This window comes from Octopus sinensis, linkage group LG5 (genome assembly GCF_006345805.1).
Source record: "Octopus sinensis linkage group LG5, ASM634580v1, whole genome shotgun sequence".
Taxonomy (NCBI): domain Eukaryota; kingdom Metazoa; phylum Mollusca; class Cephalopoda; order Octopoda; family Octopodidae; genus Octopus; species Octopus sinensis.
In genome coordinates this window covers 14,333,621-14,360,097 of record NC_043001.1, presented here as the reverse complement: position 1 = coordinate 14,360,097, position 26,477 = coordinate 14,333,621, and the positions used below count along the sequence as shown (strand labels likewise).

Genomic DNA, 26,477 nt, shown 5'->3' with positions numbered 1-26,477 from the left:
CATATCTCGGCTCTTTGTCATTTCCTTTGTAGGGCCTAGTGTTTTGAGGTTGGCCTTCAATACTTCAGCCCCATGTCTTCCTGGGTCACCCTCTTCCACAACTTCCCTCCCATTTTAAGTTCTTTATGCAATAGATCTGCTTATTTATGTTTCACCTGGAACTGAACTATGATAATCTAAAGAAATTGAGAATCCTTAAAATTAAGGACCTTAAAAATGGAATGTCTCATAAAAACGAACCCATTGCATAATATAGTCCTAGATAAATAAATAAATGTTCCTTCTTGAGCCATGCCAGGCTCATAAGGGCCGGTTTCCTGGTTTCAGTGGCGTAGAAATTCCCCACCCGGACAGGATGCCGGTCCGTCACAGTATTACTTATTTTTGCCGGCTGAGTAGACTGGAGCAACGGGGAAATGAAGTGTTTTGCTCAAGAACACAATGCATCGCCTGGTCCAAGAATCGAAACCACAACCTTACGATCATGAGTTCAACACCCTAACCACTAAGCCACGAGCCTCCACTATAGTCCTAGATACACTGTTCATATATTTCTTTACTACCCACAAGGGGCTAAACACGGAGAGGACAAACAAGAACAGACAAACGGATCAAGTCGATTACATCGACCCCAGTGCACAACTAGTACTTAATTTATCGACCCCGAAAGGATGAAAGGCAAAGTCGACCTCGGCGGAATTTGAACTCAGAACCTAACGACAGACGAAATACGGCTACGCATTTCGCCCGGCGTTGGAGGTTAATCTCTCTCTTTGTCTACCTTCCTCTCTCTCTCCTTCTCTATCTCTGTGTCTTCCTCTCTCTCTCTCTCTCTTTCTGTCATTCTGTAATTTCCTTAGCCTCTCTATTTGTTCTCCAGTTTCTCTCTGTCTTTCTCCCTCTCTCTCTCTCTCTCTTTTTTGTCCTTTTCTCCTTTCGGTAACACAATCCACATTTACCATGTCCCCACAGTTGACAAAACTATTTACAAGTAATTATTGTAAGAACAAACAGCAACCAGCAACCAACAGAAGTACTGCTGACCAAATTCCTATCAAAGTCCACCAAATACTTATCTGCCTGCCCTACAATGGCTATTTATCATCATCTATTATCATTCATTATTATTTCATGTTATTTGCAACCTTCCAGTGGTTACATTAAAGGCACAATTAAGTCATCTGCTAATTTGGTTCAACATTTCCACAACAATCCTTTCCTTCATTCATAAAAGGGAACAGAGCCACACTTCTGAGTCAATGACATTGGCCTTTATGTGGTCGTTTGATAGACTAGAAATAGCAGCTAAAACTTCATATTGCATTCTGTCATCTTGAAGAGTCAATGACATTGGCCTTTATGTGGTCATTTGATATACTAGAAATAGCAGCTAAATCTTTATCATATCACATTCTGTCATTTTGAAGTGTCAATGATGTTTCCTTTGTGTGGTCGTTTGATAGACTAGAAATAGCAGCTAAATCTTCATATTGCATTCTGTCGCTTGAGTCCATCAAATAGCATTTATGTGGCCGTTTGATATATTAGAAATAGCAGTTAAATCTCCATCATATCACATTCTGTCATCTTGAAGATTCAATGATGTTGCCTTTGTGTGGTCATTTCATAGACTAGAAATAGCAGCTAAATCTTCATACTGCATTCTGTCATCTTAATGATGATGTAGTGCAACTGAGCCCTGTATACATGAAGTCCTTTATACTATGATGTGGCCTTTATGTGGTCATTTGATATACTAGAAATAGCAGCTAAATCTTCATATTACATTCTGTCGTCTTGAGTCCATGAAGTAGCCTTTATGTGGCCGTTTGATATACTAGAAATAGCAGCTAAATCTTCCTCATATCATAATCTGTGTCCCACTAAATGTCCTTGAGAACTACATTAAGGGTATGTTAGTCTGTGGAGTACTCAGCCACTTGCACATTAATTTCACAAGTTGGTTGTTCTGTTGATCAGATCACCTGGAACACTCGTCATTCTGGATTCTGTTGGTGCGTGGTTTAGTGGTTAGGGTGTTGGATTCATGATTGTAAGATTGTGGTTTCGATTCCTGGACCAGGTGACACATTGTGTTCTGGAGCAAAACACTTCGTCTCTCGTTGCTCCAGTCCACTCAGCTGGCAAAGAGGAGTAACCCTGTGTTGGACCTGTGTCCTGTCCAGGTACGGAATATATACGCCATGAAACCGGGAAACTGGCCCTTATGGGTCAACATGACTTGAGATGGTAACTTTGCCTTTACCTTATGCTTTGATAAGAATGGGAGTGGTTGTGACTGGAGTGCCTTTAAGTAGGGGTCTCTGTTCTAAATTATTAACCAACGTGCCAACAACAACCTTGAACAGCTTTTTGAATTCCCACATGTCTAACACATGTGGGCATTCTATTCTTTTACTTGTTTCAGTCATTTGATTGTGGCCATGCTGGAGCAGCGCCTTTACTCGAACAAATCGACCCTGGGACTTATTCTTTGTAAGCCTAGTACTTATTCTATCAGTCTCTTTTGCTGAGCCACTGTTACAGGGTTGTAAACACACAACCAACAATTGGGGTTGTCAAACGCACACAATACATACACGATGGGCTTAGTCTTCAAGTTTCCGTCTACCAAATCCACTCAAAGGCTTTGGTCGCTATGGCATGAGCTATAGCTAGAAGACACTTGCTCAAGGTGTCACACAGTGGGACTGAACCCAGAACCATGTGGTTGGGAAGCAAACTTCTTACCATGCAGCCACTCCTGTGCCTACAATGTCAGAAAACAGCACAGCTCCCATGACTTTCTGAAACATTTTTTCGCACTGAAGCATGGAACAAACTACCTGCATCAATTGTTAGCTGCTGAGACATTGCATCCTTTAAAACCACCATGCTTCCCTAAATTCACCAACACCACACCTGAGATCTCCACCTCCATACGCATGCACACATGTATATCTGGACTCATACACTGTTCACTTTCCTGGCTTTTGTACATAATTCTATGCACTGTACATGCACCTTCAATAAACTGCAGTGCACCTGAGTACTGTGCACAATAATTTCATTTTACATGAGCTGACCTGGGTTTAAACAATAACAACCGACACATCCAAGAGATAAGATGCAGCTGCTGAAAGCTTATTTCTATCATTGACTATTCAAGTGTCTTATATGCAGTCCCTTCTCCGTCTTTAAGTGTCTTCTCAGTTTTTTGAGTATTCTCTCTATCTTGTGTCTGTCCTCTAACTTGAGTGCCTTTTCTATCTTGAGAGTTTTATCTTTCTCAAGTGTCCCCCCCCCCCGCACTCTTTCTGGAGTGTTTTCTCTGATATCTTAAAAACTGTAAAGTTAGATGGTTAACATTTTTCTTTTTATTATTATTATCTCAGATTACGAAGCAGAAAAGTAATGTTACTTTTGAAATGTTGCACTGTTATCAAGTTATTCAAATGGTAGGTCCTTGACCCAGCTGTGTTCGACATGTCATAAAACGACGACGACAACGACGGGTTAGTTTGGAGTCAAACTGTAAATGAAAACAATTACACAATGTCAAGTAATAAAAACACATTCAGACAAACAGGTACATAACGATACATAACAATGCAATCTCTTTGTGCTGACGGTTACCACTGAAAAATCTATTCAAAGAAAGATCACATACACAAGGTGTGGCTGTGTGGTTAAGGAGCTTGTTTAGAAACCTCACAGTTTGGGGTTCAGTCCCAGTGCATAGTAGCTTGAGCAAGTGTCATCTGCTATAGCTCCACGGGCCGAGCTATGCCCTGTGAGTGAATTTGGTAGATGGAAACTGTGTGTAAGTTCATCATATATATAGATTAGTAGAATTTCACACACACACATACATATATACATACATATATGTATATAATATGTATGTATGTATATGTGTGTTATATATATATATATATATATATATATAATCTATATATATATATATAATATATATCGTGAGTACAACCATCGATTTTTTTTTCCTCTGTCTTCCCTTCTCGGGATCTTTCCTTCTCCTATGTTTCTGATGATGAAAGCTCTGCTCGAAATGTTAAACCCTCCTTCTTCCCTTTTTTCCTGAGCGTCCAATAATACTTTATTTTTTCCACGTCCTCGCGGTAGTGTTTTTTTGTGTTTTTTTTTTGTGTTTTCTTGTGTGGATTAACTATATATATATATATATATATATATATATATATATATATATGCAACTTGTGTGTTTCTTTTCAACCTTCTACACACACACACATATGTAAATAGGTATATAAATATATATTACCGAGATGTACTTGCATAGCAAGTGACCTGATCTGAGATCGTGTGCTGGAACAGGAACGAAGACAATTGCAGTGTGGAAGGTGTTTATAAGACATTTAAGAAACACACAAAATCCGTTAGATTCACTTCAACATTTAAATTTAATTTGCCAAAATATTTTCGTCGCTTTGAGACCGTGACCTGTTCACTGACAAAACTCCATACTGCATCTGAGAAAGTATACGTGATCACATGATGTGCAAGAAATAGCAACTAAATCTGCCTCAGATCAAACTGCTACAAAAATTGGAAGGATATATTGATTAATAGGCGCAGGAGTGGCTGTGTGGTAAGTAGTTTGCCTACCAACCACATGGTTCTGGGTTCAGTCCCACTGCGTGGAATCTTGGGTAAGTGTCTTCTGCTATAGCCCCGGGCCGACCAATGCCTTGTGAGTGGATTTGGTAGACGGAAACTGTCATATATATGTATATATATGTATGTGTATGTATATGTTTGTGTGTCTGTGTTTGTCCCTCTAGCATTGCTTGACAACCGATGCTGGTGTGTTTACGTCCCCGTCACTTAGCGGTTCGGCAAAAGAGACCGATAGAATAAGTACTGGGCTTACAAAGAATAAGTCCCGGGGTCGATTTGCTCGACTAAAAGACGGTGCTCCAGCATGGCCACAGTTAAATGACTGAAACAAGTAAAAGAGTAAAAGAGAGTAAGAGTAATGTAAGTTCTTCAGAATTTCTCAAAACAAAAGTGAATGGTCAATCAATGAAATCCTTTGATCATAGGTCTGCTTCATCTGAGGTGACCTGGGGCTAAACAGCAAAAACGGTTTGAAGAATCGTTGCAATTCATTTGAAGTTAATATAGATTTCAGTAATCTTTCTATAAACACACGGAGAATCTTCTGACAGTTTTCCTGGTCATTGCTAAATAATCAATATTACAGGGTTGACACATCAGTGAACCTTAGTATGAGTGACTCATCACCTATAACCTCAATACTGTGTGGTGTGTGTGTGTGTGTGTGTATATATGTGTATGTGTGTTATATATACATGCATACCTGCATATATAATATAATATTATATATATATATATATATATATATATATTATATATATATATATAATCGAAATCGGAATCGAAATTGAACTAATCCTATGACTGGCACCGGCAGATGCCAGGACCCGGACTGGCTTCAGTGTCGGTGGCATGTAAAAAGCACCATCTGAATCGTGGCCGAAGCCAGTGCCGCCTCGACTGGCTTCCGTGCAGGTGGCACGTAAAATGCACCAATCTGACGTGCCCAATGCTAGCCTCGCCTGGAACCAGTGCAGGTGGCACGTAAAAAGCACCCACTACACTCACGGAGTGGTTGGCGTTAGAAGGGCATCCAGCTGTAGAAACATTGCCAGATAAGACCGGAGCCTGGTGGCCCTTCTGGCTTCCCAGATCCCCGGTCGAACGTCCAACCCATGCTAGCATGGAGACGACGTTAAATGATGATATGATGATATTATATATATATCTATATATATATATATATCTATATATATATATCTATATATATAATATATATATATATTATAGAAGAGATTCAAATGAATATGGTACTTAAGTTAGATGCACCAGAATTCTGTATGGTGTATCCATATAAATCTATGGGGTGATTATAATCAAAATAAGCAAAGAATAACTTCGGTAATTTGTACGATCGTTTCGCACTACATATCATCATCAATCATCATCATCATCGTTTAGCGTCCGCTTTCCATGCTAGCATGGGTTGGACAGTTCAGCTGGGGTCTGGGAAGCCAGGCCCAGTTTGATCTGGCAATGTTTCTACGGCTGGATGCCCTTCCTAACGCCAACCACTCCATGAGTGTAGTGGGTGCTTTTTACGTGCCACCGGCACACATTTTGTTAAATGTTGTAAGTATTACAACATTTAATAAAATGATGTAGTGTGAAACGATCGTACCAAATTACCGAAGTTATTCTTGTTGCTTGTTTTGATTATATAATATATATATATATTATATATATATATATATATATATATATATATAAGTGGTGAGCTGGTGAAAGTTTAACATGCCGGGCGAGATGCTTAGCAGTATTTCATCTGTCTTTATGTTCTGAGTTCAAATTCCGTCAAGGTTGACTTTGCCATTCATCCTTTCGGGATTGGTAAATTAAGTACCAGTTGTGTACTGGGGTCAATCTCATTGACTGGCCCCCTCCCCCAAAATTTCGAGCCCTGTGCCTTGAGTAGAAAAGATTATGCTGGTATGGGTTGAGTTGTTCGACACGAACTGACAACCAAAACACCGCACCAAGCCCTACTGTCTGTTTTAGCATGGTCCCTATAATTGGATGCCCTTTACAACCATTTTACATGGGCCCCAGCTGCAATGATTACTCCAGCTAGCTTTCAAGACAGGACCCTTCACCTGAGTGGGAAGTTGTATTTGGGGAAGGTGGGCTTCTGCTGGGAGATGAGAGGTCAGCGTGTGGATAAAGGGACAGAAATAGGTGTCTTGCTGTAGAGGAAATGCATGGCTGCCTAACTGGAGTGTGATTTGGCTGGTGTCTCTAGCAGGTCGAGTAATCACAGAGGCTGCGTTGTTGGTTCTAACATTGTTGCTGTTGTTGTTGTTGTTGTTGTTGTTGCTTAGCCATAGTTCAACCCTAATTAAGCAGAGCTAAGATTAGAGGAATATCAGCAATGCCACAATGTAGCCTGGGCTATACCACCACCACCACCACCACCACCACTGCCATCACTGCCACCGCCACCATCTCTCTTCTTCTCCTCCTCCACCACCGCCACCATCTCTCTTCTTCTCCTCCTCCACCCCCTCTCCTCCTCCACCCCTCTCCTCCTCCACCACCAACCTCTCCACCACCACCACCACCCTCTCCTCCACCACCCCTATACCACCACCACCACCACCCTCCATCACCCTCCTCCTCCTCCACCACCACCACCCTCTCCTTCTCCTCCACCCCCCTCCTCCTCCACCACCACCACCACCACCACCGCTGCCCCCCCTTTAACACCCCTTTTTCTATGCTGGCATCGGTTGGATAGTTCGACAGGTACCAACGAACCGAACCAGACGATGCTGTCAAGCTCCAATGTCTGCTTCGTTATTATGGGTATATATAACAACTGGATGTTTTCCCTTAATGCCAACCACTTTCCAAATTGAGGAAGATTCGACTGCTATTTCTAGCACGTTGAGTGACTGCCTAGACGTCTCTTCACGTTCTTTAATGGTAAAATTACAGGTAAGGCAGCATCTGTGTCGCAGACGTCTGCTTGTGTTTAACGTCTGTAATGTTTATCCCATAATAAAAAAAAACAACAACAACAACACTGATTCCTATTAGCATTACACCATCTTTATCTTTCTTCTCCTCCTGTTGCCTAATGTTCTGTAATTTCCTGGCACCAATATTACCATTATCATCCAAGATCAATATTATGAAACAAAATATGCAAATCCTGTATTGATTCCAATTACAATAACGCTCTACCGTTTCCATTACCAGATACTTCTCTCTCTCTAACGTCTCACCGTCAATGTATGCATTATTCCCATCATCTGTGTCTGTTGCCACAAATTTTTTGCATAAACCACAATTTTCTACTCCCCATCCACAACCCTTGTCCTTCCTTCATTTCTACCACATAGCATACCTATTTCTTTACTACCCACAAGGGGCTAAACACAGAGAGGACAAACAAGGACAGACAAACGGATTAAGTCGATTACATCGACCCCAGTGCGTAACTGGTACTTAATTTATCGACTCCGAAAGGATGAAAGGCAAAATCGACCTTGGCGGAATTTGAACTCAGAACGTAACAGTAGATGAAATACCTATTTCTTTACTACCCACAAGGAGCTAAACACAGAGAGGACAAACAAGGACAGACAAACGGATTAAGTCGATTACATCGACCCCAGTGCGTAACTGGTACTTAATTTATCGACTCCGAAAGGATGAAAGGCAAAGTCGACCTTGGCGGAATTTGAACTCAGAACGTAGTGGCAGATGAAATACCGCTAAGCATTTTGCCTGGCGTGCTAGTGATTCTGCCAGCTCGTCGCCTTTAATGGGGTGGGGTATGCTATGTCTACCTCATAGCATACCCCCCACCTAAAGTGTTTCCCGTTGTCTTAGAATGCAATGAAGCGAAAAGTTTTCTAGATTCTGTGTGTATGTGAATGCACACATGTGTATCATCATCATCATCGTTTAACGTCCGCTTTCCATGCTAGCATGGGTTGGACGATTTGACTGAGGACTGGCGAACCAGATGGCTGCACCAGGCTCCAGTCTGATCTGGCAGAGTTTCTACCGCTGGATGCCCTTCCTAACGCCAACCAGTCCGAGAGTGTAGTGGGTGCTTTTACGTGCCACTGGCACGAGGGCCAGTTAGGCGGTACTGGCAACGACCATGCTCAAATGGTGCTTTTGACATGCCACCTGCACAGGAGCCAGTCCAGTGGAACTGGCAATGACCTCGCTCGAATGTTGTTTTTCACATGCTACCGGCACAAGTGCCAGTAAAGCGACGCTGGTAATGATAACACTTGAATAGTGGTTTTTACGTGCCACTGGTATGGAAGCCAGTTAACCACTCTGGCAATGATCCCGCTTGGATGGTGCTCTTAGCGCTCCACTAGCATGGATACCAGTCATCAAATTAGTGTCCAATGAAGGAAAGGTACGCATAAGTGGGCTGGTTACTCCCCTGGCATAGGCCACGAGGTTATGTATGTATCTATATATGTATATATATATCAATGGCATCACTAAATGTCTTTTCTTTCATGTGGGCATGAGTTGGATAGCTTGACAGGAACTGATGAGCTAGAGGACTGTGCCAAGCCCTAAGGTCTGCTTTGGTATGGTTTCTACTGTTGGATACCCTTCCCAATGCCAACCACTTTACAGGTTGTATTGGGGGCTTTTGTTGTGGTACCCAAAATACTTGCAAGACAGGCCCCTCAACTGAGCAGGGATATAATATTGAAGACTGTGAAAATATGATACAGGTGAAAGGAACAGGTGTTTTTCTGAAAAGGTGAATTCATGGCTTCCCCTGCTGGAAAATGAGATAGAGATGGTGCGATGTACCCTCAAGGTACAAGATATAGATGTATGCCTGTGTGTGTGTGCGCGCGCATGTGCGTGTGTGTGTGTGCATGCATAAATGTGTGTGTCCCCATTTCTGGTTTTGTGTGGCCCTAGAGCAGCCCTGATTGAGTAGACCTATGATCAAAAGCATTCAAGATGTCACTAATCCATTTTCTTCCTTAAGTCCATTGAATCCCAAAATAAGAGAATCCAGTATGTCCTTTTTAAGAGGGTAGGAATAAAAGTTGAGGGAGGTTTGGCTGCTTTTTCTAGCTGGTTGAGTAACCACATAGAGGCTTTTACATTGACTCAACCATATTCGTGTTTGTATACACTGGTGTAGATTGTTTAAAGTGAGTTTAACTCCCTAAGAAAAAGTAACACCCTAAAAAGGGATGTACCTCACAGTGGACTTAGCCTACTAGTGAATTGATCGTTGAGTGAAGTATTGGGATTGATACGAATGATTAAGACTTTAAGAAAGTACTCCAGCATGGCCACGGTCCTATGATTGAAACTAGTAAAAGAATAAAGATATATGTGTGTGTGTGTGTGTGTGTCTTTAGTCATTATACTGTTTGTGATTGAAAGGTAGGCATAGGTGCAGGTGTGGCTGTGTGGGAAGAAGCTAGATTCCCAGCCACATGGTTCCAGGTTCCATCCCACTGTGTGGCAAGAAGCTGTCTTCTCAACCACATGGTTCCAGGTTCAGTCCCACTGCATGGCACCTTGGGTAAGTGTCTTCTACTATAACCTCAGGCTGACCAAAGCCTTGTGAGTGGATTTGGTAGACGGAAACTGAAAGAAGCCTGTCGTATATATGTATATATATGTGTTTTTTACTGTCTTGTCTCAACGTTATGTTATACTAGCAGTATCGCCCGGCGTTGCTCGGGTTTGTTTCGACCCTTTAGAATTGGAATTTTTGAAAAGTAAAAATTTTGCATTATGTAGCTTGTTATTCTCTTTAAGTGAACATTTTTCTGGTTGAAATACACTGAAAAATGGCGACACAGCAGTCAAAAAATCGTAAAAAATAGGGATTTTCATAGGAAAAAAGCACCTTTTTGATGTTAGTAATTTTTGGTGTTAACATAGTCCGATTTGAATTTTTTCTTCTACGGAAGGAAGAGTAAGCCTTCTTCTATCATACTCTCAATTTTGGTCAACTTGCACCGCAGGGTCTCGGAGGAGACCGTGTTAGTTGAAGGCTACCAAACTTGCCATACACAGACAACTTCAGCTTTATATAGAGAGAGATTTGTAAACGAGTGACACTGTCATGCACGCAGTGTTGTTGATTTCCAATCTTCTATGAAAACATGTCTCTGCCCATGAGGGTCAGTGGTGGTAGTATATTCCCTTACTCGCAAACTGGTGAGTGTTGATGACAGTAAAGGCATCCAGCTGTATAAAAAAAAACCTCACCCCAACAAATTCTGTCCAACCCATGGAAACACGGTGAATAGACAATGATGACGATGACTCGTAGCGTCTCCTTTAGTAAAGAACTGTGATTGCAAGAGTAATACAAAAGACATCTGATAGAATACTGTGTATGTAGTACAATTCTGTGGAAAGAAAGCTGTTCTCTCAATTTTTCTGACAATAGATAAAGAATACATTAGTGAGCTGTCGAACTATTGATTAAACAGTAATTGAAGATAAACTTGATTTGTCTGCAAATGTCATTGCCATCCTGTCAGCCATGATTCTAGCAGTGCTTCAATATTTAATTAAACTGTTGACATTTCGTTATAATGTTATTGGTTCATTAAAAATGTTATTGAAAGTATTTCTGGAGATGGTTAGCGCCAACAATGGGCTGGAGAGAATAAAAAAGAAGAAACCAAAAAAAAAATGAAAAATAACCCCCCCAAAAAACAAAACAAATGCCCAACGAATTCTTGCAAGACATAAGAAAATTCTTGATTTATTGTTTCTCAGACAAAAGTTGTGAGATGATGAGTAGAAGAAAAATAGAAAAATGGAGTGTAACATTGGTATTTTGTACTTTTCCTCTGGTTTCTGTGTTCAGATCTCACCAAGACTAACTAAAAATCTTGTCTGATGAGCTGTTGCAGCAGTGTGTATATATATATATCATCATCATCATCGTTTAACATCCGTTCTCCATGCTAGCATGGGTTGGACGGTTCAACCGGGGTCTGGGAAGCCAGAAGGCTGCGCCAGGCCCAGTCTGATCTGGCAGTGTTTCTACAGCTGGATGCCCTTCCTAATGCCAACCACTCCGAGAGTGTAGTGGGTGTTTTTATGTGCCACCTGCACAGGTGCCAGACGAGGTTAGCAAATGGCCACGATTGGATGGTGCTTTTTACGTGCCACCAGCACGGGGGACCACCGTGATCACCATGACTGACCAGGCTATCAGATGTTGCTACAAATTGCTGGTCACAATGCGCTTCGCATTGTTTTAGCCTTCAAGTGACGCCACCCTGCTGGCTAAGTGAGCAGGCCAACAGAAGAAAGAGTGAGAGAAAGTTATGGCAAAAGAGTACAGCAGGGTTCGCCACCATCCCCTGCCGAAGCCTCATGGAGCTTTAGGTGTTTTCGCTCAATAAACACTCACAACGCTCGGTCTGGGAATCGAAACTGCGCTCCTACAACCGCGAGTCCACTGCTCTTACCACTGAGCCATTGCGCCTCCACTTATATGTATATATATATATATATACACACACACTTGATCCTTATTTTGATGTTGATGCACTTGATTCAATAGGTCTCCTCAAGCACAGCAGGTCGCCCTACAATCCAAGGTAAGCACAGCAGGCCGTCCTGCGAGCCATGGACTCACTTCATTTGTCAGGTCTTCGCAGTCACAGCATATCTCCAGAGGTCTTGGTCTTTTGGCATTGTCTCTGTGAGGCCCAACGTTCGAAGGTCATGCTTGACCACCTCATCCCATGTTGGGAATAATTCTACATAGATTATGCATAATCCAGGTATGATCAAAAATATTTCCACCATAGCCATTTGATACAAACTGTATTTAGGACTCCATTATTTGCATATAAGAAAACCATCCGAACATCGCCGTAGCCAGTAACGCATCGACTGACCTCCGTGCTGTGGGCACATAACAAACACCATCCGATCGTGGCTGTTCGACAGCCTCGTCTGGCACCTGTGTTGGTGGCACATAAAAAGCACCCACTACACTCACGGAGTGGTTGGCGTTAGGAAGGGCATCCAGCTGTAGAAACACTACCAGATCTGACTGGCCTGGTGCAGCCTTCAGGCTTCCCAGACCCCAGTTGAACCATCCAACCCATGCTAGCATGGAAAACGGACGTTAAACGATGATGATGATGATGATGATTATCATAGAAGTATGATAGTTGATTTTATCCCCTCCTCTTGGCCTTGCTGGGTAACTAGAGGGCCTGTATGCTGTTGCTTAACCTGCAACAAAAAATAGCTAGATTTCCCTTGTGTTGGACCAGTGGTTCTCAACTATATTTTGGCCTCTGGGCCCCTTTGATTCCTATTTTATTCAACTAGACCCTCGTAGCCATTTGATGCTTAAAAAAGATCTTATATTTTTATTATCAAATAATTGGCACAGGTGTGAGCTGTGTAGTAATTCAGGGTTCAGTCCCACTGCATGGCACCTTGGGCAAGTATCTTCTACTATAGCCTCAGGCCAACCAAAGCATTGTGAGTGGATTTGGTAGATGGAAACTGAAAGAAGCCCATCGTTGTGGTTGATTTCTTTGAATAAAAAATCCTCTGAGGTGGTGCTCCAGTATGGCCACAGTCAAATGAAACAAGTAAAACGCCTGGTGCAGCCTTCAGGCTTCCCAGACCCCAGTTGAACCATCCAACCCATGCTAGCATGGAAAACGGACGTTAAACGATGATGATGATGATGATGATTATCATAGAAGTATGATAGTTGATTTTATCCCCTCCTCTTGGCCTTGCTGGGTAACTAGAGGGCCTGTATGCTGTTGCTTAACCTGCAACAAAAAATAGCTAGATTTCCCTTGTGTTGGACCAGTGGTTCTCAACTATATTTTGGCCTCTGGGCCCCTTTGATTCCCATTTTATTCAACTAGACCCTCGTAGCCAGTTGATGCTTAAAAAAGATCTTATATTTTTATTATCAAATAATTGGCACGGGTGTGAGCTGTGTAGTAATTCAGGGTTCAGTCCCACTGCATGGCACCTTGGGCAAGTATCTTCTACTATAGCCTCAGGCCAACCAAAGCATTGTGAGTGGATTTGGTAGATGGAAACTGAAAGAAGCCCATCGTTGTGGTTGATTTCTTTGAATAAAAAATCCTCTGAGGTGGTGCTCCAGTATGGCCACAGTCAAATGAAACAAGTAAAAGAAACAAGTAAAAGAATAAAAGAATAAAATATTATATAGGCGTAGGAGTGGCTGCGTGGTAAGTAGCTTGCTTACCAACCACATGGTTCCGGGTTCAGTCCGACTGCATGGCACCTTGGGCAAGTGTCTTCTACTATAGCCCCGGGCCGACCAATGCCTTGTGAGTGGATTTGGTAGACGGAAACTGAAAGAAGCCTGTCGTATATATGTATATATGTATATGTATATATATGTGTGTGTGTTTGTCTGTCTGTGTTTGTCCCCCCAACATCGCTTGACAACCGATGCTGGTGTGTTTAGGTCCCTGTGGCTTAGCGGTTCAGCAAAAGAGACCAATAGAATAAGTACTATGCTTACAAAGAATAAGTCCTGGGGTTGATTTGCTTGACTAAGGGCGGTGCTCCAGCATGGCCACAGTCAAATGACTGAAACAAGTAAAAGAGTAAAGTGTAAAGAGTAATTGTATTGAAGGAAATTAAAATATTTGGTGTGGTGTTGAAGTATAGCCAATTTATTGCCATAAATTTTAACAAATTTTAACAAATCCTTTGTGTACCCCCAAGGGTGGTATGCCCCCCCCCCCCGGTTGAGAACAGCTACTTTAGACCCTACCTTCTTATAGAATAAAGAAAACATTTCATAATGTGGTTTTGAGGCTCCAAGTCTGAATAAAAAAAAAAAGAAAAAAAGATATCAAATAAAAAAAAATAACAAGAACTAAAACAGATTGATCAAAGACTATCTTTGATCATGAATTTTCTTTATCAAGGATGACCTGGAGGAATATAACAGCCGTAACAACAACAACAACTTGACCTTATGTCCAGTCAAAATAAATCATTATTTCAAAGAGCAATTTGAAATAAAACATCGAATTTCAAGGACGTTGAAGATTGCTAAAAACATACTTTGACATTTTAATTTAATTCTTTAATTCTGATGTTTGAAGAAAAGTGTCTGCTTCAAGTGTGATGATGGAGGAGAGAAAGGGGGAGAGAAAGAGGAAGACAGAGAGAGAGAGAGAGGGAGAGAGAGAGAGAAAGCAAAGGAAGTGTGATAAAGAACAAGAGGAGAAGGATCAGAGCAGAAAAACCCAGCCAGACGATCATATATGAATATTTGTACACATTTTTGTATTGCCTTAATCTCAGTCAAGAACTTAAAGGACATAGTTATGTATTAGCTAACAGCTGTTATTCTTTCTTTAAATCCTCCTCCTCCTCATCATCATCGTTATCATCATCATCATCATCACCACCACCAATTAATTCTACTATAGTCTCAGGCCAACCAAAGCCTTGTGAGTGGATTTGGTAGACGGAAACTGAAAGAAGCCTGTCGTATATATGTATATATGTATATGTATATATATATATGTGTGTGTGTTTGTGTGTCTGTGTTTGTCCTCCCAACATCGCTTGACAACCACCACCACCACCATCATCATTACCACAACCACCACCACCAATTAATTCTACTATAGCCTCAGGCTGACCAAAGCCTTGTGAGTGGATTTGGTAGACGGAAACTAAAAGAAGCCTGTCGTATATATGTATATATATATATGTGTGTGTGTGTGTGTCTGTGTTTGTCCTCCCAACATCGCTTGACCACCACCACCACCACCACCACCACCATTATCATCATCATCATCATCATCAAATGGCCACCAAACAGACAAGTGGAGTCTGTAGCTCTCAGCCTTACCAGCTCCTATCAAGCTGCCCAACCCACATGGCATGGGTCGGGCAGCTTGATAGGAGCTGGTAAGTTCTGAGAGCTACACTAGACTCCACTTGTCTGTTTTGGTACAGTTTCTAATTGGCTGGACACCCTTCCTAATGCAAACCACTTTTTTTTTTGTTTGTTTTTATGTGACACTTGCAAGGGTACTTTGTATGTGGCCCTGATACAGTTGCCTTTCGTACCAGCACCTGTGAGCTCACAAGGCAAAGACTTCTCCGCTGGGAGAGGGAGTGGAACCGAGAAATGATCTAATGCGGTTGATCTAATCAACTGCCCCCCTCCCCCAAAATTTTGGACATTGTGCCTAGAGTAGAAAAAACAAAAAAAGTTTATATTTCCAATGTTTCAGGTGGTGAGCTGGTAGAAACATTAGCACACTGGGCGAAATGCTTAGCGGTATTTCGTCTGCCGCTACGCTCTGAGTTCAAATTCCACTGAGGTCAACTTTGCCTTTCATCCTTTCGGGGTCGATTAAATAAGTACCAGTTACGAACTGGGTCGATATAATCGACTTAATCCGTTTGTCTGTCCTTGTTTGTCCTCTCTGTGTGTAGCCCCTTGTGGGTAGTAAAGAAATAGGTATTTCGTCTGCTGTTACGTTCTGAGTTCAAATTCCGCCGAGGTCGACTTTGCCTTTCATCTATTCGGGGTCAATAAATTAAGTACCAGTTACGCACTGGGGTCGACGTAATCGACTTAATCCGTTTGTCTGTCTTTGTTTGTCCCCTCTATGTTTAGCCCCTTGTGGGTAGTAAAGAAATAGGTACTTCATCTGTCTTCGTGTTCTGACATCAAATGTCACCGGGGTTGACTTTGCTTTTCATCCTTTCGGGGTCGATAAATCAAGTACCAGTTATGCATTGGGGTTGATGTAATTGACTTGCCCCCTCCCCACGAAAAATCCAGGCCTTGTGCTTACAGTAGAAAGAATTATATTTTCAATGTTTCCAATTCCCATAAAACAACAGCGTTATATCTCTTAAATACAAACAGTTTTTAGACATTATATCAGATATAGACAACAGATCAAATATAGACCATGGTTCAAATATTGGCAGTGGGTCAAGTATGAATGATGGACAAAATATTGACTATGATTCAAATATAGAAAGTTGGTCAAATATAGATATTAGATCAAATATAGGCTGTGGTTCAAATATAGACACTAAGAACAACTATAGCTGCGTGGTTAGGAAGTTTTGTCTCAGAATCATGTGGCTTTGAGTTCATTCCTCTTATGGAAACACTGTCATCTGGTGTCTTCTACAAAATCTGTGAGCTGACTGCTGCCTTTTTAGTGAAATTTAGTTGATGGAAACTGAAAGAAGCCCTGGTCATTAACAATGGATTAAATTACTATTTTCTGCTGAAGATCTGGCATTTCAATGTAAATATACATTGCAATGGTTATTCTTTTACTCTTTTACTTGTTTCAGTCATTTGATGGTGCTCCAGCATGGCCACAGTCGATTTGCTCGACTAAAGGCGGTGCTCCAGCATGGCCACAGTCAAATAACTGAAACAAGTAAAAGAGAACAAAAGAGGGTACGAGAGTTGTAAGTTCTGCATTAGTTAGCTGTAAATGTTCTCTTTCCCCTAGTACATTCACCTCTCCTGGGCAGCTGACCTCTCCGACAGTGAATTGCTTGTGTTCACTGTACCACAGAACAATAACAGGTCTGTTATGTTTGCGCTGAATTGCAGTTTTTATTGAAGTGTTGCACCGGTATTCATTGTTTTTAAAGATGTGAATACCTGTTTGTTCTGACATGCCTTTGATATACCTGTCAAGGTAATCCTTTCAGCTGATAGCATTGTAAATGATCTTTGCAACTATAACATGCCTTATGAGCAGGTTGTATCTTGTAGATAATAATAAAAATAATAATGAAATTATTGTATACAGTGCTCAGGTGCACCACAACTTGTCAGAAAGTGCGTATAAAGTATATGCAGTAATGTACAAATGTCTGGAAAGCGAACATTTGGGGGCAGCTTCTAATGATGTGGGTGATGTCCTCCGCACTGATGTAGCAAAACCTATATGCCCACGAGTATATGGCGTAGTGGTTAAGAGCATGGTCTTCTGACCCCAAGGTTCCGAGTTTCATTCCAGGCAGTGACCTGAATAATAGTAATCATAATAATAGTGTAATCTGGGAATGCATACAAGGAGCTTCTCTGCCCTAGGTGTACGGAAAACACTCGATGAGAAATGGAAGAAAATTTGAAGAAAGAAGGAAAAATAATAATAATAATATTGGAAGTGTTATCATGTACATTGTTTTGTCTTGGTATAAAAGATGGCCTACAGCAAATATTCTGCTCAATACCACAGATTTGCTTGTCAGTTGTTTGACCGTAACCAGTTGAGCATGTCCCTTAGTGGCTGATGATATGTGCATCTCTGATCACGAGTAAAAGTAGTGGGGGAACATCATAGCCATGTTTGAGAGGGATTCTTTGGGGTTTGAATATTCACCTCTGGAACATGGTGTTTCTTTCAACATCCTTAAACAACCTTATTTAGGGACCTTTTTCAGCGGGATGGGCTACTTGACCAGAAAAATTCTAACTGGGCCCCACTGCAAGGTATGTGCTGTTTATCTGATATGAGATCACCATGTCGCGCACATATGTTTTGTGATGCATGTGCCTAGGTGTACCCTTATCAGACGGGTAGTCCTGATGGGTATACTGGACTTCGTATATTTGTACCCCAGTGTCACTTTGATGGCATGCACTGCTCTCTCCTCAATAATAATAATAACATTGAAAAATACCTTAGGAATGAGAACCCAGGTTTGAAATTTCCCCAAGACACCTGATGAAGGCTGGAGGGTATATCAGCTGAAACGTTGTGTTAACAACAAACAAGATGAGGACAAATATCCGTCAAATGTAAATAATGTACATAATTCCTTATCTCTTAAATATAGAACTGTAAAACTGATATATTCTATCACAGTGTGGAGGTTTGGTGGCATCTTTATCTCTTGTTTATCGTACAAACTTACATCTAACAATCAAGCACAGCTTTTTGAAAGTAACTCATACCATATACATGTTCCTATACGGAGATTATAATCTAGATATGGATTAATATCAGCCAGATATTTTAAGATGTCTCTAACAGAATGTTTGAAATTGAGAAGTAGTTTTATGTTCTTATTTATAGCTGAAGATATTTCTAGAATGAAGCTGACCCCCTCCCTCTCCCCGCTCCCATTATCTCCCCTAGGGTTCATAGTCCTGGGTACTGCAAAGGTGATCTTACTAATGTGCATGTGGCATGATAAAAAAAACATACAGTCCACTCTGTAGAGTGGTTGGCATCAGGAAGGGCACCTGAGGGGTAAGAACCTTGCTTAAGCAGATGTTGGAGGTTGATGCAGCCCTTGGACACATCAGACCCCGTGACACCTGTCCAACCCATGCCAGCATAGGACATAGATGTTAAAAGATGATGATGATGATGATGGTGATGGTGTTTATGATGATGGTGGTGATGGTGATGATGATGATGATACTGATGATGATGATGATGATGGTTGATGATAATAATGATGATGATGACGATGATGGTGATGGTGTTTATGATGATGATGATGGTGATGATGATGATGGTGGTGATGATGATGATGGTGTTTATGATGATGGTGATGGTGATGATGATGATGATGGTTGACGATAATAATGATGATGACGACGATGATGGTGATGGTGTTTTTGATGATGATGATGATGGTGGTGGTGTTTATGATGATGGTGATATATCTTTTATCTTTTTATCTTTTACTTGTTTCAGTCATTAGACTGCGACCATGCTGGGGCACCGCTTTGAGGATTTTTTTAGTCGAATGAATTGACCTCAGTATTTAGTTTTATTTTTTTGAAGCCTGGTACTTATTCTATCAATCTCTTTTACTGAACTGCTAAGTTACAGGAATGTAAACACACAAACACTGGTTGTCAAGTGGTGATGGGGGGGGGGGGTGGACAAACACATATACAAAGACACCCCCCATATATATATATATATGATGATGATGATATATATATATATGTTCTTTTATTCTTTTATTTGTTTCATTCATTTGACTGTGGCCATGCTGGTGCACCACCTTTAGTTGAGCAAATCAATCCCAGGACTTACTCTTTGTGAGCCTAGTACTTATTCTATCGGTCTCTTATGCTGAACTGTTAAGTTACGGGGACGTAAACGCACCAGCATCGGTTGCCTAGCAATATTGGGGGGGACAAGCATAGACACACAAACTAATATATAATATATATATATATATATATATATATGACAGGCTTCTTCTAGTTTCCATCTACCAAATCCACTCACAAGGCTTTGGTCGGCCCGAGGGTTTGGTAGAAGACACTTGCCCAAGGTGCTCCACAGTGGGACTGAACCCAGAACCATGTGGTCGGGAAGCAAGTTTCTTACCACACAGCCATGCCTGCACCTGTATGTGTGTGTATATGAGCATGCACATGTGAATGTGTGTGTGCATGCATGGATGTGTGCATGTATGTATGTGTGTGTGTGTGAATGCGTGTACGTGTGTATTTTGGTATTATGAAGAAATCGGCATGCGGTGCTTGGACTTCGATATTGAATATATTTCATAAAAGACGAATAATTTATTTGTCTGTTTTTTTTCACCTTGTTGTTTTGATTGGTTGCTAAGGTTGAGTCATGTCAGGTAAAAACAATATAGCAACATACGATATTAGCAACTGTCTCATCTTCTAATTTTCACATTGGTCACCTGATAAATTAGCACTTATCCACTTTTTCTGGGCTGAAATATCTGATAAATAGATTATTTCGTTTAAACACACAGACAGACACAGACAGACACACACACAACATACAACACACACAACACATATATAAAATCTACACACATATACATACACAAAAAGAAAATTTACACACACACACACACACATGCTCATGCACACACATGCTTACATACACACACAGACAGACACATACACACACACAAACAACACACAACACAAAATCTACACGCATATACATACACAAAAAGAAAATTTACACACATACACACACATGCACACACGAACAGAAAGTCAACTGATGCACACACATACACACATACACATTCACACATACACGCACACATACACGCACACATACACACATACATACAGTCATTCACACACACACACATTGTTATACATAGTCAGAGACAAAATCATCCTCCTTATTTAATTATGCACTCAAGAGACGGTTACAAACACACATATACACACACACAGTGACATATATGCATACATTGACACACATGTATGCATACAGCCAGGCATATACACACATACACACATCTATACATGAAACATGTATACACATATATATATATACACACTGATGTTTCTGTATACACACAGCTATATGTATACACACATGCAACCATGTTCTTTTTTTTCTTTTACTCATTTACTTGTTTCAGTCATTTGACTGCGGCCATGCTGGAGCACCTCCTTTAGTCGAGCAAATCGACCCCCAAGACTTATTCTTTGTAATGCTAGTACTTATTCTATCGGTCTCTTATGCTGAACTGTTAAGTTACGGGGACGTAAACACACCAGCATCGGTTGTGAAGCGATGCTGGGGGACAAACACGGACACACAAGTACATACATACACACACACACACACACACATATATACATACTCACATATATATAGCCCAGTGGTTAGGGCAGCGAACTCGCGGTCGTAGGATCGCAGTTTCGATTCCCAGACCAGGCGTTGTGAGTGTTTATTGAGCGAAAACACCTAAAAGCTCCACGAGGCTCCGGCAGGGGGTGGTGATCCCTGCTGTACTCTTTCATCACTCTTTCTCCCCCTCTTTCTTCTGTTGGCCTGCTCGCTTAGCCAGCGGGGTGGCGTCATTCGAAGGCTAAAACAATGCAAAGCGCATTGTGACCAGCGATGTGTAACTACATCTGATGGACTGGTCGGTCATGTGATCACGTGATATATATATATATATATATATATATATATAAATGTCAGGTGCTGAAATTCATCAGAGGCCTTTAGCACAATAGGGGGACGGTGCACTACCGCATAGAAGTGTGTACGAGTGGATCAAGAAGTTTAAAAGTGGCTGGACAAGCGTGACACAGGAAGAGGGAGCAGGACACCTTTCAGCCTCCACCCCTGATGAGAAGATTCAGCAAGGTCAACAGTTCACCATTACCAACTCTTGGATTACTACTCTTTGTTCCTCTTTGGTGCACATTGATAGTGGAGTGGCCATGCTTACACTGTAAAGTCAGAAAGAAAAATGGTGTGATCAGGCTCAAACTTCGATCACATGATTACAATAGTACCAACTATAAGCACACATGCATAGGAGACAGTGTCATCATCATCATCATCATCATCATCGTTTTACATCCGCTTTCCATGCTAGCATGGGTTGGACGATTTTGACTGAGGGCTGGCGAACCAGATGGCTGCACCAGGTTCCAATCTTGATCTGGCAGAGTTTCTACAGCTGGATGCCCTTCGATGATAATAAAGATATGATATGGCACAAATGTAGATAATTTTTGACTTCCCCTCATATATATATATATATATGTATTAAGGAGCACTCCATCGGTTACGAAGACAAGGGTCCCAACTGATACGATCAACGGAACAGCCCGCTTGTGAAATTAATGTGCAAGTGACTGAGCACTCCATGGACACGCGTACCCTTAATGTAGTTCTCAGGGAGATTCAGCGTGACACAGAGTATGACAAAGCTGGCTGGCCCTTTCAAATACAGGTACTACTAATTTTTGCCAGCTGAGTGGACTGGAGTAACGTGAAATAAAGTGTCTTGCTCAAGGACACAACATGTTGCCAGGAATTGAACTCATGACCTTACGATCACGAGCTGAATGCCCTAACCACTAAGCCTTGTGCCTTCACGCAGGCACGCACACAAACACACACACCACACACACACACACATACACATTTATATCAGGGTTAGTAGAGAAACAGACAAGGATATATAGATATTTCTTTACTACCCACAAGGGGCTAAACACAGAGGGGACAAACAAGGACAGACATAGGTATTAAGTCGATTACATTGACCCCAGTGCATAACTGGTACTTAATTTATCGACCCTGAAAGGATGAAAGGTAAAGTCGACCTCGGCGGAATTTGAACTCAGAACGTAATGCCAGACAAAATACGGCTACGCATTTCGCCCGGCGTGCTAATGTTTCTGCCAGCTTGCCGCCTTAAGACAAGGATATATAGAGGTTAGAAGATGTAGTGTGTGGGATATACTCTTTTACTCTTTTACTTGTTTCAGTCATTTGACTGCGGCCATGCTGGGGCACCGCCTTTAGTCTAGCAAATCGACTCCGGGACTTAGTCTTTGTAAGCCCAGTACTTATTCTATCGGTCTCTTTTGCCGAACCGCTAAGTGACGGGGATGTAAACACACCAGCATCGGTTGTCAAGCAATGCTAGGGGGACAAACATAGACACACAAACACATACACACACACTTATATATACATATATATACATATATACGACAGGCTTCTTTCAGTTTCCGTCTACCAAATCCACTCACAAGGCATTGGTCGGCCCGGGGCTATAGCAGAAGACACTTGCCCAAGATGCCACGCAGTGGGACTGAACCCGGAACCGTGTGGTTGGTAAGCAAGCTACTTACCACACAGCCACTCCTGCGCCTATATGTTGAGGAAAGAATATATGCTGGGTGGAAAAGTAGAATGAACTAGTGTTTGTCTTCGGTCTGAAGTTCTTGTAAAACAGGCTCATTTCTCTCAGTAACAACAAAACAGCTATTTTGGGACGAAACATGGAGATTAAATGTTATCATGTGTTAGTCACATGACAATAAATGTAGATAGAGCTAGCTTGGAATATATATTTCTCGTGAGATCGGATCATCTTAAGTGTGACACATAAAGATTGATATCAATAAGTAACTATATACAGAATAATAATAAATAATATTCCAAAATGTTAAAAACAGCAAAAAAAAAACCCCAAAAAGGTTGAAAGTGGGGCAATCAAAAATGTTTGCTGTAGTTATCATGAACTTCAAGTATTTTTCACTTTTGTTTTTTTTTTTTTTTTTTTTTTTTTCTTGGATTAGAATTATTTTGCTGATAATCATTAAAAGATTGTTAACATTTTTTTCGGTATGATTCATTCAATCCAGCTGTTTTGGAACATCTTCGATAAAATATTTGATTTTTAAAGAATGTAGTGGTGGGGATTTAAAAAACCCCAAAACAAAAAAATTTCTTTTAAAAATATTTGGTTGTTTCGTTTTAAATTAGATATCAAAATAATTACCGATATTTTGCAATCAGGATGAAAGCACAGAGCAGAATGTATAAAGGAAAACCAGTACATATTCACATATACTTACATAAAAATGCATATCTATCTATCTATATATACATGTATATGTGTATATATCTATCTATCTATCTATCTATCTATCTATCTATCTATCTATCTATCTATCTATCTATATATACACACACACATAGACATTATATATATATATATATATACACACACACATATATATATATATATATACATAAATATATATCCATATATATCTGTATATATGTGTGTGTGTGTATCATGCTAGCTTGGAAGATGGATGTTAAACGATCGTGATGATGATGATATATATATGTATATATATGTATGTGTTTGTGTGTGTATATTTGTATATATGAGAATATATATATGTAAATGTATATATATATATATATGTGTGTGTGTGTGTGTGTGTGTATACATATTTATAGATATACATACATGCATATATACATACATATATATATATCTATATATACCATTCTAGACAAAACTGTCTGACGAGTGGGAACGTGAAACGCTGAGTAACAGTTTTTGTAATATTTTTGCTGATTTTGAATAAAGTATATATATATATATATATCCCACCCATGCCAGCATTGAAAGCAGATGTTAAATGATGACGATGATGATAATATATACATACATACATATATATATATATATATATATATATATATATATATAATACACACATACAAATATATGTATGTGCGAAGATACATAAGTTTATGATTCAATGTTGCACAGCAACAGTAATAAACAAAAACCAATGAACAGGAGTCATTTAAAAATAGAAAAAAAATTTTTTGCGCTGTAAAATTCCTCTCTCTCTCTCTCACTGGCTTGGAGCGATTGCGAAATATTTAAGTAGAATAGGTTTGGTCTATTGTTTTCGAGAGCTTCACCCTAAATTATGTCTTTTATTGTAAAAAAAAAAAAAACCGAAAAAAATGAGAGCAAACCCTTTGCAATGCACTTCTGCGTTAAGTAGTGAATGCATTGGATAAAACAGCAGACACTTCTTATATGCAAATGGAGGAAGGGAAAAAAAAATTTTTCACAACTAGTATAGTGGGAACTTTACATTTCCAGGCCTCCCATTGTTTTATTGTCTAAATTACAATGTCTGATGATTTGCCATTTAAGCTGTTTTTCAATTGTATGTATTTTCTGTGCAAATATGTGTTTGTTGGGTAAATATTCCCCTTTTGTCTCAGTTGTTCTTTTTTTGTACATGCTGATTTCTGCTGATATGTTTTATTATTATTATTATTATTACTACTACTTGTCAACCTGCAATGAGGAAGGGAGGAAAGAATATTTAGGGAAGTAAATGGGAAAAGAATCGTGTGTGTGTGTGGAGAGAAATAGATAAATAGATAGATAGAGAGAGAGAGAGAGGGGTTAGTTACAGGATTTGTTAGAATCCAGGCATATCAACTTGAAGGATGCTGCAAATGGCTAGGTACTTGGTGTTGAGTTTACAGGACATTAAAGCAACTCTTAGTTATCGTTTGATGGTAGTAAGTACGTATATATCTACGAAAGCAGCAATAAAATGCTGTTGAAACAGCTGGTGAGAACTTAGCCTAGCAAATTATTTTATTTGCTAATTAGAATTCGAAACCTAGGTATGGCTGTACATACATATATATACGACAGGTTTCTTTCAGTTTCCGTCTACCAAATCCACTCACAAGGCTTTGGTCAGCTTGAGACTATAGTAGAAGACATTTGCCCAAGGTGCCACACAGTGGTACTGAACCCAGAGCCATGTGGTTGGTAAGCAAGCTTCTTACCACACCGCCACTCCCGTGCCTAAATGGATTTTAAAAGTTTAATTGTTTAGTCAGTAGATGAAGGGCAGTGTTTATAAAATTTGATGGACCTTTGAGACAAGTGGCAGAAATAGAGAAAAGACACCTAAGTTGTCCTAAGACACCTAAGTTGTCCTAAGACACCTAAGTTGTCCTAAGACGCCTAAGTTGTCCTAAGACGCCTAAGTTGTCCTAAGACACCTAAGTTGTCCTAAGACACCTAAGTTGTCCTAAGACGCCTAAGTTGTCCTAAGACACCTAAGTTGTCCTAAGATGCCTAAGTTGTCCTAAGACACCTAAGTTGTCCTCAGATCAAAGATCTGATCTGAATTCTTACAACAGTGGATTACACTAAAGCTATTTAGGGCCCAGGCAACAGATTAACCTTTTTGTTACCATATTTCTGTTGTAACACATTGCTTCTGATTTGATTAATTTCGAAAATAATGAAGAATTCAGTAAAACCACTTTGTCATTTAGCTACTGTTTTGAACATAAAGGAACATGAAATTTTGATGGAAGGTTTCATTTGAGATCACTTTAACCCTTTTTTCATCATATTTCTATTGAAGGATATTGCCTTTGTTTCAAAGTGTTTTACATTTCTATATTTAAGAGATGAGGAGTTATGTACATTATTTACATTTTTTACATTTGATGGATATTTGTCCACATCTTGTT

At 40.3% G+C, this 26,477-nt stretch overlaps 1 long non-coding RNA gene across 1 annotated transcript in view; it reads right to left on the bottom strand.

The window, feature by feature from the left end:
- Positions 1 to 17,699, bottom strand: part of LOC118763478 — a 21,049-nt gene extending 3,350 nt beyond the window's left edge. Inside the window, exon 1 of the long non-coding RNA XR_004999237.1 lies at positions 17,594 to 17,699. This is a non-coding gene — a long non-coding RNA (uncharacterized LOC118763478). The remainder of the gene's footprint in view (positions 1 to 17,593) is intronic.
- Between the last annotated feature and the right edge of the window lie 8,778 nt (positions 17,700 to 26,477).